The sequence below is a fragment of the Geotrypetes seraphini genome, chromosome 1 (genome assembly GCF_902459505.1).
Source record: "Geotrypetes seraphini chromosome 1, aGeoSer1.1, whole genome shotgun sequence".
NCBI lineage: Eukaryota > Metazoa > Chordata > Amphibia > Gymnophiona > Dermophiidae > Geotrypetes > Geotrypetes seraphini.
Genome location: NC_047084.1, coordinates 173,174,582 through 173,187,617, shown reverse-complemented (window position 1 = coordinate 173,187,617; position 13,036 = coordinate 173,174,582). Strand labels below are relative to the sequence as shown.

At 44.8% G+C, this 13,036-nt stretch overlaps 1 protein-coding gene across 1 annotated transcript in view; it reads left to right on the top strand.

Moving 5' to 3' along the window:
* The first annotated feature begins 871 nt into the window (after nt 1-871).
* The window catches only part of NPY1R (neuropeptide Y receptor Y1), a 37,699-nt gene continuing 25,534 nt past the window's right edge, over nt 872-13,036 (top strand). Inside the window, exon 1 of the mRNA XM_033944910.1 lies at nt 872-1,156. The gene's annotated coding sequence lies outside the window, so the exon portion shown is untranslated. The remainder of the gene's footprint in view (nt 1,157-13,036) is intronic.

The window sequence follows — 13,036 nt, the reverse complement described above, 5'->3', positions numbered from 1 at the left end:
TACAGCATTGAGCAGGACCTGAAATGTGCCATATTTTGGCAATGTTATATTCGAATGTTGTGGGTTTTGAAATTTATTTCACAACATGTCAAACATCAAAAATAAATTTCAAAAACCACCACAGAATCACACAGCAAATTAGAAACCCCTGAAAATGACAGGTGAAGAGGAGAAAGACTGGTGTAGAGATCAGCACAGTTCTTCCTTACAGCTGAGCTCTGTTCTAGCCTCACCTCTCACCCACCCTTCTTTCCTCCCGTTCTCTGCATAGAACATGAGGAGGGGAGGGTTTGGATTATGGAGCTGAAAAAAACCCCTCTTCTTTGCTATATCCACTGTAAGCTTACCCTCTCCTCCTCACTCTCCTTTCCTGCTCACTGTAGGATATGGTTAAAAGCATTGGCAAATAAAATTGGAGAGAGACCCTGTGTACCCTCCATACGTTGTTGCCAAATTTGCAGCTTCATCTCACCCACTTCCCACCTTCCACCACTAGACCAACTCTGCATCTGATTACAGCTCATTTCTTTGTAGGAAAAAAAAAGTACTTATTAAAAATGGCCCTCTTTTATACCATAAACTAAGCCTTTTTTTTTTTTTTTTTTCTACCGATGAAGGCCCTCCCTGATAAATCTTATACCTACTGAGTCAGAACATTCAATGCAACTGTTTACCAAAGCTGAAAATAACATTTATGCAGTTTGAGAAATCAGGGCTGCTTTTCACCACAAGATGGCGCTGACTTGCAAAGAAACTGTAGGAACGCTCCAGGACAGGCAGCTGATGAGACTCCTCTCCCTCCAAAGTTGTTCTCAGTTCAAACTATGCTTCTACACTTAATTGCGTTTCTTTCAGAAATTACTAGGCAACACCCCCCCAGACGGGTGATTTAAAGGTGATGCGTTTGTAGATGACTCTACAGCTCAGTGCACACCATGTGATGCCAGGATAAGGTGGAGTTCAGCTTTAAGGGGGCGTCTCTAGCTCTCTTCTTCAATCTTCACAATCCCACACCGGAGAAATGCCACTGCTTTTTCACCCTCGTCCCTTTCGTGTCTCTCACGTTTTCGTCCCTCCATCCTTCCATCCCATTCATTCGTTCTCTCTGCTGAAGATCCAGACAAGATTCGCTAAGTGGGGTGAAAATCGAGTAAAGGTACGTTACATTTTGCCTTGCATATATTGGAGTTTTGGGCACTATTGTGGAGTGTTATCATGACTGTCTTGACAGTGTGGATGCTGGTTGAATTTATTCTTCAGTTGCTGTCAGAATTAATGTTAATATTTGATTGCTAGTTAGCTGATCTTAGGCACACTGGGGGCATTTGCCTTCAATTTCTTACACAGGATTTGCACGTCTCAGCTGTGCGTTGTGTTTGTCTCCTGCCATTTAAAGTTTTGCTGTAAAAGCATCATAGGTATGAAACCCACTGCTGATTGAGGCAAGAAGTAGCAGGAACAGCCGCTCATTAATTGATCAGCTGTAATAAAGATGCATGGGCATTAGTTTCACCTAGAACACTGTACAACTGTTGCATTCACCCCCCCTGATGGAAGAAATTCACAGAGATCATTGGCAGAAAATCATTCATTTGGAGCTAGAGATATGCACATTACCAGCTTCATGACGGTCGTGCAATACACCAAACAACCTGTTTGGAGAGATTGCCCTCTGTGAAAGAAACCTGTATTCTAACCATGTCTCTTCTACCTCTTGGTTACTTAAAGTGAGACAGCTCTGACTTGCAGTGGTCGAAAACCAATGCACAAAATGGACTGTTTCCCAGTGTTGCAAATGAAACTCAGACAAACCCATCTCTGAAAAGACTCTTTTGTTGTTGTTTTTTCTGTCTTTATTCTACTGAGAATGAGGTGGTAGTTTAGGCTTGTTTATTTCGCATTGCTGTTTCTGTTCTTTTTAGACATTTTTGGGTTAAAACCTTATCTCAAAGAAAGGCTTTCTATCTATATAATTGTAGTACTGTATGAACAAACCAGCTGCATCCTTGGTTTATCTTTATTGTAGCATATAAGGAAAAAACTTGCCAAGAATATTGTACATTGACCTTCAATGCATGGTTACAGGTAGTAATTAGGTTTTTCTTTTTTTTAAATTCTAATACCTTATTTGGCGAAGCAGAGCTGAAAACTTTAGTTAATGTTTTAGGACAGTCTCTAGTGCTGGCGTTCCTTTTCTGGGACCTGGGGGGTAATTAGAAGCACAAGGACTGCAATGATTATGTTTGATTACAGCCTGGTAGCTGTGTGCTGCCAACTGCTAGATATACAGGCAGAGCAAAGCGGCTCCTTTTATACGATTTGGGGGAAGAGAAAACTGCACCAGAAGGTGCATGATTCAAGTTTGGATGCTCATTCACTGCCTGGTCGCTTCTTTCACCTTCCAGATAAATGCACAGTTTTCAGACTGAAGGTAGCATTAAGCAAGTCTTTAACCCTTTCAGGACCAAGGGACATATTTGTCCCATAACTTTAAAATCCTATAAATTTTGATTGGGATAGTCTACAGTTCTAAATTTGATATGTACGGATTCCATATGATACTGCCTTTATGTAAACAAACTGGTTCCGACATTCATTCATTAGCGTCGTTGCTAGATTGACGAGAAGATTCACTTGCCACACTGTCCATAAGCCAGAAGTGTGATTTTTTTTAATAAAAATAATGATATTTCACAAAAAAAATCAATTTTTTGGCATCTGCAAGCCCTTTTTACCATAAAAATGTCGTCAAAACCACAAAAATTGGCCTACGATCCTTATGGTCCTGAAAGGGTTAATGACAGTCTTAGAGTTTTCTAAATAAGTACCATTTGCTATCCGCGATGCCGTACTTAAAATGTCACTTTTTGGTGCCAGTGAAAGTAGCTTATTCGTTTTGACTATGCTGTAACTGGAGGGAGACTCTGATGATAACTGAAAGCCCTAGCTCCATTTCATTATCACTGGCTCCCTTTACCTATCGTAGCAGCAGAGCGACAAAAATGTTCAACATCGGCTTTATATAGCTGGCATGGAACTGGCAGAGAGAGAAAATTCCAGACTAACTAGGCTTGTTGCTAACTACACCGGTGGTTGGTGCAGAGGTGTTCCGGCTTGAATGCTATCAAAAAGGATGTAAATAAACACAAAGGCACATGTCCTAGTTTCTGTGATTTCCTGAGATGCAGGTGTGTGAAGCCAGAACATGGGGCTTTCTTTATGTGTTTATATTTCCTTGGGTAAATATTGATCCGTTTCTTTTTATTAAATAAGTGTTTTAGTTGTCAGAGTTTAGTTACCTCTCTGCCCTATGCCTTCATACCAAATATTCTACTCAGGAGGACAGTGAACTTCAGATCTGTGGTATTTGGGGGCTTGAGCATGCTCAGCATTTTTTTGGGGGGAGGGGCGTGCTTTTCACAGAATAATTATAGTTTATTATTTATAATCCGCCTTTAACAAGGCAGATTATAACCTTACATACATAATAAAAATACAATATGACAAATTTTTTACAATACAGAAAAATATCTCAAATGACCCTCTATTACAGTGAAATGTCAAGAATCATATTTCATCTTCCAAAATAAATGATGCTTCAACATTTTCTTAAAATTACATAATTCCTTCTGCTATCTGATATAGACTGGGAGATTATTCCATTCGGTGGGACCTGCACAAGAAAACACACAAATTCTTGCCATTTCCAACTGAAGAATGGTCCAGAAATTGCCAACTAGGATTCAGTGACTAAAAAAGGCAGGGTCTTTGCACTTGGGCTGCAAAAATCCAAGAGAAAGAAGAGTGAGACTTGAAAGTCTTGGTATCTGATGATTTTAAGGTGGCCAGACAGGTAGAAAAGATGATGGCCAAAGTCTGGGATAGAAATGGGCAGCAGAAAAAAGGAGGCGATAGTGTCGCTGGTGAACCCCATTTAGAAAGCTGTGTGCAATTCTGGAGACTGCACCTTCAAAAAAGATATAAACAAGATGGAGTCGGTCCAGAAGGTGGCAATAACATTGCTCTCTGGTCTCCATCATAAAGCATAGGTGCACAGACTTTTAGACCTCAGTAGGTATGCTCTGGAAGAAAGGCACACGAGGGTATAGGCTAAAATTTAAAAGTTGTAGGCCAAGCTCAGGAGTAATCTAGGAGGAAATACATTTTTACAGAAAGGGTAGTGGATACATGGAACAACCTCCCGATGGAAGTGGTGGAGAGAGAGACTGTATTGGAATTCATGAAAGCATAAGATAAGCAGGTGGGATATCTTTGGGAGAGGAGGAGATGGGCATACTGGACAAGCCATTTGACCTTTTTCTGTTGTTATATTTTAATGTTTCTGTGTTCTCAATTGCTGGTCCCACTAACAGCTACCCACTGCCTGCCCTAAATGCATCCCTTTTATGGCACCTAAGTATTCATAAAACAAGAGAATTCAAGTAAATTTAAAAAATAACACGCATACAAAAAAATCTAGCAAAATAAATTAAATCAACATCAAATATGCCATAGATGGGCTGAAAAGATGTTAAATGTATACATCATAGCATATGCCCTCCTTCCCTCTATATATGAATAAGCAGAGTAAAAAGATAAGACAAATACTTCTCAGCTTATCTCCAATGTCCTATCCTGATCACGAAGGCAATGATTAGCGTGCCATGGCGCCCTGTCTTGTCTGGCAGACAAGATCTTGTGCTCCCCTGTCCCCAAAAACTCTTCAGTGAAAAATTCAATCAAAGTCAAAATCGAATTCAAAGCTGCATCAAAAAATAGTCCATAGACACTCCACATCCATAGCGATAAAATCCAAACAGATATGAAACTCCCCTCTACTTCCTTGACCCAGATTGTGTTTCAACTGTTCTTTTTCAAGAGGAAGAGTCCAACGCGGGCGAGGAAGAACACGCCACCAACTTCTAAACTCAGCGGGACCACACCCGCCGGGCAAACTCTCGCCTATGTGTTCATGACATGATCCAAATACTTTTTGCTTCTATGGAGTACCACTTAGTCAATGCCATACCTGACTTTTGGAGGCTTTAAGGTCAATTTTGTATGCTTAAATGGTGCCTTTTATAGAATGAAGAGCATAGTGCGGTAATTTTTGAAAATTTCATTTCATGAAATGGAAGCTTGTGCCTCATTTCTGTCTTCTTGTCTCTGCATATATTTACTTAATTCTATTTTATTTATTGGAATTTATTAACCATACATAATTATTATCTTTAGTTTACAGGACAATGCACAATAGTGCATTACAACTGCCTGGATCTGATGAATGGAAAGTGCAGTCCATAACAATTTTTTTTGTGATGCTTTATACACTACCCCCTCCCCATTTGTGGTTTCGGCAATAGCGATTTCACATATTCGCGATTTTTTGGGTAGGGGGAAAAAAGGAAAAATCCCCACAATTTAGCCTTCCCCCCGGCGTCCCGGCCTTACCTGGTGGTCTAGCGGGCTTTCGGGGCAGGAGCGATCTTCCTACGCTCCTGCCCCATGTAGAAATGGCTGTGGGGAGTTCCCGTCGTAGTCTCGAGAGATTACGGGAACTCCCAGCAGCCATTTCCTCATGGCGATCTGCACGGGGCAGGAGTGTAGGAAGATTGCTCCTGCCTCGAAAGCCCGCTAGACCACCAGGTAAGGCCGGGATGCCTGGGGGAAGGAAGGGGGGAGGCGGGGGTGGGTCAGAGCCGGACCAGAAGATATTCACGGTATTTCACCATTCACGGTCCGGCTCTGCACCTATCCCCCGTGAATCCGGAGGGAGAAGTGTAAGCGACTCTGTATATTTAGAGGGTCATTTTCAAAAAGGACTTCTAAGGCTGACATGGACGTCTCCTGCTAAACGTCCAAAGTCAGAAGCACAGAAATGTCCATTTTCAAAAACTAAACTACTAGATGTTCAAAAATACTTTTTAAAAAAAAATTTTTATTGCCTATTTGGACATCTAGGCCGAAAGGACATCCAACCCTTGAGATGGCTAACTTTATACCTCATTTTCGACCACAGAACTGCCAAAATTGAAAACGTCCAAATCCAGGCCATTTAGATGTGGGAGTAGCCATCATTGTGATGGACTGGCCATACAGACATGCCAACAGTGCCGTGGGACAATTTAGAGAGTACTGCTGTGAACTTCACATAAAGAGTGCCAGAAGTACATCTCACCATAACCCCCTTATAATTTATGGTGAGCCCCCCAAAAACACCCCCAAAATTCACTATATCCCACTTAGCTACCATCCCAAATAGCCCTTATAGCTACAGGTGACACCCATATAGCAGTATAGTAGGGTTTTGGTGGCCTTGCATTTTCTACCATAAGCATAATGGTTAGAGGGTGACGGGTCAAAAGTGCACGAGGACAAAGGCATGCCGACAACTGAGCGCAGGGCTTGATCACGCCGAAGAAAAACCATATTTTAAAGGGCTCTGACGGAGGGTGTGGTGGGGGGAACCCCCCACTCTACTTAATAGGGTTTGCGCTGCCTCACGCTGCCATGTTGGGGGGTGTGGGGGATGTAACCCCCCACATTATACTGAAAACTTAACTTTTTCCCTAAAAAACAGGGAAAAAGTTAAGTTTCCAGTAGAATGAGGGGGGTTACAACCCCCCAAAACTCCCACAATGCCAGCGCAATCTCTATTAAGTAAAGTGAGGGGGTTCCCCACCAACACCCCCTGTCGAAGCCCTTTAAAATACGGTTTTTCTTCAGCCCGATCAAGCCCTGCGCTCAGTTGTTTGCGCTGGGTTGTTGGCGCGCCTTGTCCTCGCGCGCTTTAGACTATGAACCTGGTTAGAGTGACTTATGGACCTGGGTCCTCCTCATTATAGTTCACTACCCCACCCAACAGGTTACATAAGACATCTGTTTGACGCTTTACTAGGCTTGCCCATACCAAGATCTAGAGATATGTATGTACTCTTTTGTTCAGATTTTTTTTTTTTTGGGTGGGGGGGTGGAAAGCGGTTAGTGAACTGTGGATAGACAACAGACAAAACGCCTTGCTAGATGTCTAGAATAGAGGTCTGCATGAGAACGGGGATCACGGGAATCCCGGGGGTCCCGCGGGAATGCCCCCCTAACCCACGGGACTTCCATGGGGACCCTCCTCTGGCCCGCGGGACTCCCACGGGGACCCACCTCTAGCCAACGGGACTCCCACGGGGATGGAAGGCTTTGGAAGCAGGGCTCGTCCATATAATATAATAGACACGTCAGCCTTAGTAAAAGAGGGGGTTTATAAGTTAATTACCTGAACAGAAAACAAAAAAAGGGTTCCACCAAAGAGATTCCACAAGGAAAACAGCAGCGCAAATACAAAAGAAACTGTGGAATTGATGATCCTGTCAGAAGTAATTGCTGCTTTTTATGGGGACGGGCGGGGACGGAGGTAATTCCTTGCGGGGACGGAGAGGATTCTGGCGGGGATGGGTGGGATTTCTGTCCCCGTGCAACTCTCTAGTCCAGAATACTGGTTTCGAAAATCGGCACTTGGATGTCCTGGTGATTAGGATGTCTAAGTGCCGACTTATGACGGTTTTTGGATGTTTCATTTTTTTTTATTTTTTTTTGAGTCCCATAGAAACTATAGCTATTTAGTAAACTTATTTGGGGTCTTTGTTTCTTTTCTTCTGGCTTTCCCTCAGACTGAAGAAACAGTTTGTGGTGGGGTACACTGTTAGGTTCTCAAGATGCATTACACATCTGAGACGATGATATGATATACACAGTACCATTGAATATTTCTCGGCTTCAAAATGTGACACATCTAAAGTGATTTCACACCTCATTTATTAGCAGTCAGGTATCTTATTGCTAATTTAGCCTTTCAGTTATCACACCACAGGACTGTGCTTGTGTCATGTGACCCATTGCATATATTTTTTCTGCAATGTGCTGGTTCCAGAATTCTACCCCTTAAAATTTATTTAATTTTCTATACTGTTTTCCCAGGGGAGCTCAGAATGGTTTACATGAATTTATTCAGGTACTTAGTCATTTTTCCCTGTCTGTCCTGGTGGGCTCACAATCTATCCAGTGGTGTACCTAGCATAGGTGACACCTGGGGCCCATCATTTTTTGGCAATCCCCCATCTGTATGAAAAACATGATTTTTAGAAACAATCCGCACGTCACACAAGAGTGTACCTAGTGAAAGGCTGCATCTTACATACTGCAGTGAGCAGTATATCAATAAACCCATTGTAAAACTAAACAAGCCAGACTAGTAGAGATTAATCCTACACAGTCAATCCTAACAGAAAACCATGTCTTTTCGAACACACAGAACACAGAAAACACCTTCGCTTAGTATGTAATCACAAACTAACCCCTCCCCCTTTTACAAAACTGTAATGTGGTTTTTAGCCATGGTGGTAACAGCCAATGCTAAAAAACGCTCTACAGTTTTGTAAATGGGGAGATAGAATAAAAATACGTAGACAAAGATTAAACTGAAGCACCAAGAAGCTGGACTCTGCATACAATGCAACACCACAGAAACAGCAATGCATCTCCCCTAAAGCAAAAAAAATAAAATAAACAAATATAATTTTTTTCTACCTTGTCTTCTCTGGTTTCTGCTTTCCTCATCTTCTTGTCATTCTCTTCTTTTCATCCACTCTCTGCCCTCTCTCTGCCCCTTCTATATGGCATCTTCTCTCCTATTCCCCTTCCAGAAAGTTTATGCCTCCACCTTCCATCTCTCCCTTCACCCCCATTGGTCTGGCATCCTCCTTCCCTCCTCCAATGGTCTGGCATCTCTCTCCTTTCCTTCCCTCTCCCACACCCCATGGTCTTGTGTTTCACTCTCTCCTCTCCCTTCCCCCCTCTTCCATCAGCATCTGCCCCCTTTCTCACCCTTCACCACCCTTTCATACCACCCTGACCCACTTTCTCACCCTTCACCACTCTTCCATACCACCCTGACCCACTTTCTCACCCTTCCATACCACCCTGACCCACTTTCTCTCCCTTCACCACGCTTCCATACCACCCTGACCCCATTTCTCACTCTTCACCATGCTTCTATACCACCCTGACCCCCTTTATCACCCTTCACCATGCTTCCATACCACCCTGATCCCCTTTTTCTCCTACTACCCTGCTATGCTCCTTTCTCTCTCCTTCGACATCAGCAAGATCCTGCGATGACTACTTCTGCTGCCTCTGCTCCGGAAGAGGTAAGTGACGGAGGGGGACTGGGCCGGCAGACGCAGGGATTTGCAGCAAGGACCTACAATGACTGCAGCTGCCGGTTCACCCCCCCCCCCCACCCGACTTCACTTACCTCTTCCGGAGCAGAGGCATCAGAAGTAGTCATCGCAGGAACTTACTGCACTTCAGTGCGGCTGCCGACTCATATTTCAGAGAAGAGTCGGCAGCCGCGTTGAGATGCCGTTTTGAGCAGTGCAGGAATTTCCAGACCCGGCCGGCTGTGTACCCCTTTGAAGCGTGCACCCAGGGCGGACCTTCCCTCCCCACCCTCCCTTGGTTCGCCACTGAATATATCTAATGTATCTGTGGCAATGTGGGGATTAAGTGATTTACCCAGGATCACAAGGAGCAGCATGGGTTTGAACCCACAACCTAAGGGCGCTGAAGCTAAAGCTTTAACCACTGTGCCACTCTAGAAATCAAAATGTAGTAGAAGTGAGCCAAGTATAGTACAATGAGCCATTGTGACATCACTGATGAGGTTGGCTCTTAGGCACTGGTAGAATGAGGCATTATGATATCGCAATACCAGCTCTGGTTATCAGAGGCTGAAACTTTTCACACTTTATTTATTCAATTTTCTATACCATTCTCCCAGGGAAACTCAGAACGGTTTACATGAATTTATTCAGGTACTCAAGTATTTTTCCTTGTCTGTCCTGGCGGGCTCACAATCTAATATACCTGGGACAATGAGGGGATTTAGTGACTTGCCCAGGATCACATGGAACCAGCGGCATGGGGGGGAGGGCGGGTCTACCATGGGTGCCCTCTTGGTGAGGGCACAGGCACCTGTCCTCTCTGCCTCCCCAGCTCCTTTCCCGCCCCACACAATGCCTTGCATGCATGCTGCTTCCTTTCCCCCGTACCTCTGTAATGTTCCTGGCATGAGCAGCAACACCCAACCTGCTGTCGTGCCAGCATCGGCTCTTCCTCCGACGTCACTTCCTGGACATGGGCCTAGGAAGTGATATCAGAGGAAGAACCAAAGCTGGCGCGACAGCATCTTGGAAATGCTGCCTGATTCAGGAAATCAAATTTTGATTCGATTCAGCCTATTGAATCGATTTTTCGATTCGATTTTCCTGCCCAATTGGGTGTTTTTTCAAACATCCTGATGGGTTTATTTTATAGCCTCTTCACCCACTCCACCCCCTTTGCCCTCTCCTACCCACCCTGGTGCTATGGTGTAAACAAACAAAAAGGCTTTTCCTCTCTCTGTTAAATCCTAGCTCACGTTCGCGGTCTAATACCAGCTCTGGCAGAATACACGTTTCAAATCTGACATATTGTAATAACAAAACAGAAAATAAAATTAGTTTTTCTACCTTTTGTTGTCTGGTCATTATTCAAATCTTGTTGGTCCCAGACTCTGATTGTCTTCTGATAACGCTTGCCAGGGTCTCCTTCTTTCTTCTTTCTCCATGCTAACCATCCATCTTCTATCTCTGTCCTCCCCTTTCGTTTCCCTTCCCTCCCTCGGAGGTCTGGCATCTTTCCTTTTTTTTTCATCTCCATCCACAGATTCACCTTTTCTCAACTACCCTTTCATCCAGCATCTCTCCCTCCTTCCCCACCACCCCAGGGTCCACCATCTCTCCCTATTTTCCCAACTACCCTTCTATCCAGTATCTCTATCCCCCTCCACACCAACCCTTGTGTCCAACTTCTCTCCCTTTCTGTTCTTTCCCTCCCTGAATCCCATTGTCCACCATTTCTCTCCCTCTCCTCTGTTTTTAGACCCATTATTTCTTCCCCCCCCAAAGTCCGGCATATGCACGTCTCTTTGAACACCCCCTTCCCTCCCTCTCTCCATGTACTTCTACAACAGGGCCCCCCTGAAGGCCTGCGCCACTCCCCTTGAAGGCCTGCATCCCACCCCTGAAGAACTGCACCCCCCCCACCCCCCGGAAGGCATGCGTGTTCCCCCTGGCCTCCCGCGCACCATTTATCTAATATCAGCAGCCTGCAGAAAAGATCGCTGGTGCTAGCGATCTTTGCAAGTTGCCATAGATCTTCGGAGTTGTTTATTTTGCCGCGATCCTGCCTCTGACGTCAGAGGAGGGGCGAGACTGTGGCAGAGGAAACAGCTCTGAAGACTTATGGCAACTTGCAAAGACCGCTAATACCGGCGATCTTCTCTGCAGGCTGCTGATATTAGGTAAATGGTGCGCAGGAGGTTAGGGGGGAAGCCGGATACCAGAGGGAGGCCAGAGGAGAAGCTGGACACCAGCATTTCCCGACTGACCCTCCCCTTGCCTTCTAAAGCAGGTGAGGCAGCGGCCGGCCAGCAAGAGGCAGCACTGCCGCTCCTGTTTTAGGGGACAAGGGGGGAGGGTCAGTTACCGAATTGAGAGGCCGATTTTTTTTTTTGTTGTTTTAAATCGATTCGAATAGATTCACCTGAAGTGATTCGAATAGATTCACCTGAAGTGAATCGGTGAACCGATTTGAATCATGAATCGGGCAGCACTAGTTTGAACCCACAACTTCAGGGTGCTGAGGCTAAAGTTTTAACCACTGTGCCACTCTAGAAATCAAAATGTAGTAGAAGTGAACCTGGTATAGTACAATGAAGCCATTGTGACATCACTGATGAGGTTCGCTTTTGGCCATTATGATGTCACAATACCAGCTCTGGTTATCAAAGGCTGAAACTTTTCCCACTATTTATTTATTTAATTTTCTATACTGTTTTCCCAGGGGAACTCAGAATGGTTTACATGAATTTATTCAGGTACTCAAGCATTTTCCCTGTCTGTCCTGGCGGGCTCACAATACCTGGGGATTGAGGATTGAGTGTCTTGCCCAGGATCACAAGGAGCCAGCGGCGGTGTGGGAGTGGAGGGGGGGTCCACCCTGGGTACTATGTTGGTGAGGGCAGAGGCACCCATCCTCCTCTCTGCCCCCCCCAGCTCCTTCCCCGCCCCACCCACTGCCTTGCATGCATGCTGCTTCCCTTCCCCCGTACTTCTGTAACATTCCTGGCGTGAGCAGCACTTCCAAGCTGCTGTCGTGCCAGAATCGGCTCTTCCTCCGACGTTACTTCCTGGACACGCGCCTAGGAAGTGATATCGGAGGAAGAGCCCACGCTGGCGCGACAGCAGCTTGGAAGTGCTGCTCACGCCAGGAATGTTACAGAGGTATGGAGGAAGGGAATTGGCTGGGGGGCGGGGAAGGAGTTTCTGGAGCGAGGGGGGGGAGTGGCACCACTACCCTGAACCCTCTCACCCTCTCTATGCCACTGCAAGGAGCAGTGTAGGTTTGAACCCAGAACCTCAGGGTGCCGAGGCTGTAGCTTTAATCACTGCACCACACTCTTCCCCCCCAATAAATAAATAAAATTGGCTTATGTGAAATGGATAGAAGAGGAGTGAAATCATAAGAACTAAGGGATAGATTTATTAAGGGGGAAGTTCATCAAAGGGTTCTAACTGCATTAACACATGCTAATGATTAGTGCATGCTAAATGCTAAGACACCCATAGGAATATAAAGGGTATCTTAGCATTTAGCACGCCTGAATGTGATTAGTACATGCTAAATTGGTTAGCACCCCTTGATGAATCCAACCCCCCCCAATTGTGCTACCATGTTAGCATGCTTTATTATTAAATAGGCCCCATTTCATAAAGCGGAACCTGTGATAAATGACATACCTTAATGTATGTTAAGAAACTATGATGCTGGTAAGCAGCCATTGAGAGGTGGGCTTTGACAGCCTGCCACTGGCATTAAACCCAGAAATTCAGTGCCAGGTCTTTCCAACAACCGGTATTGTATATCCATTTTTCAGTGTGGCAAC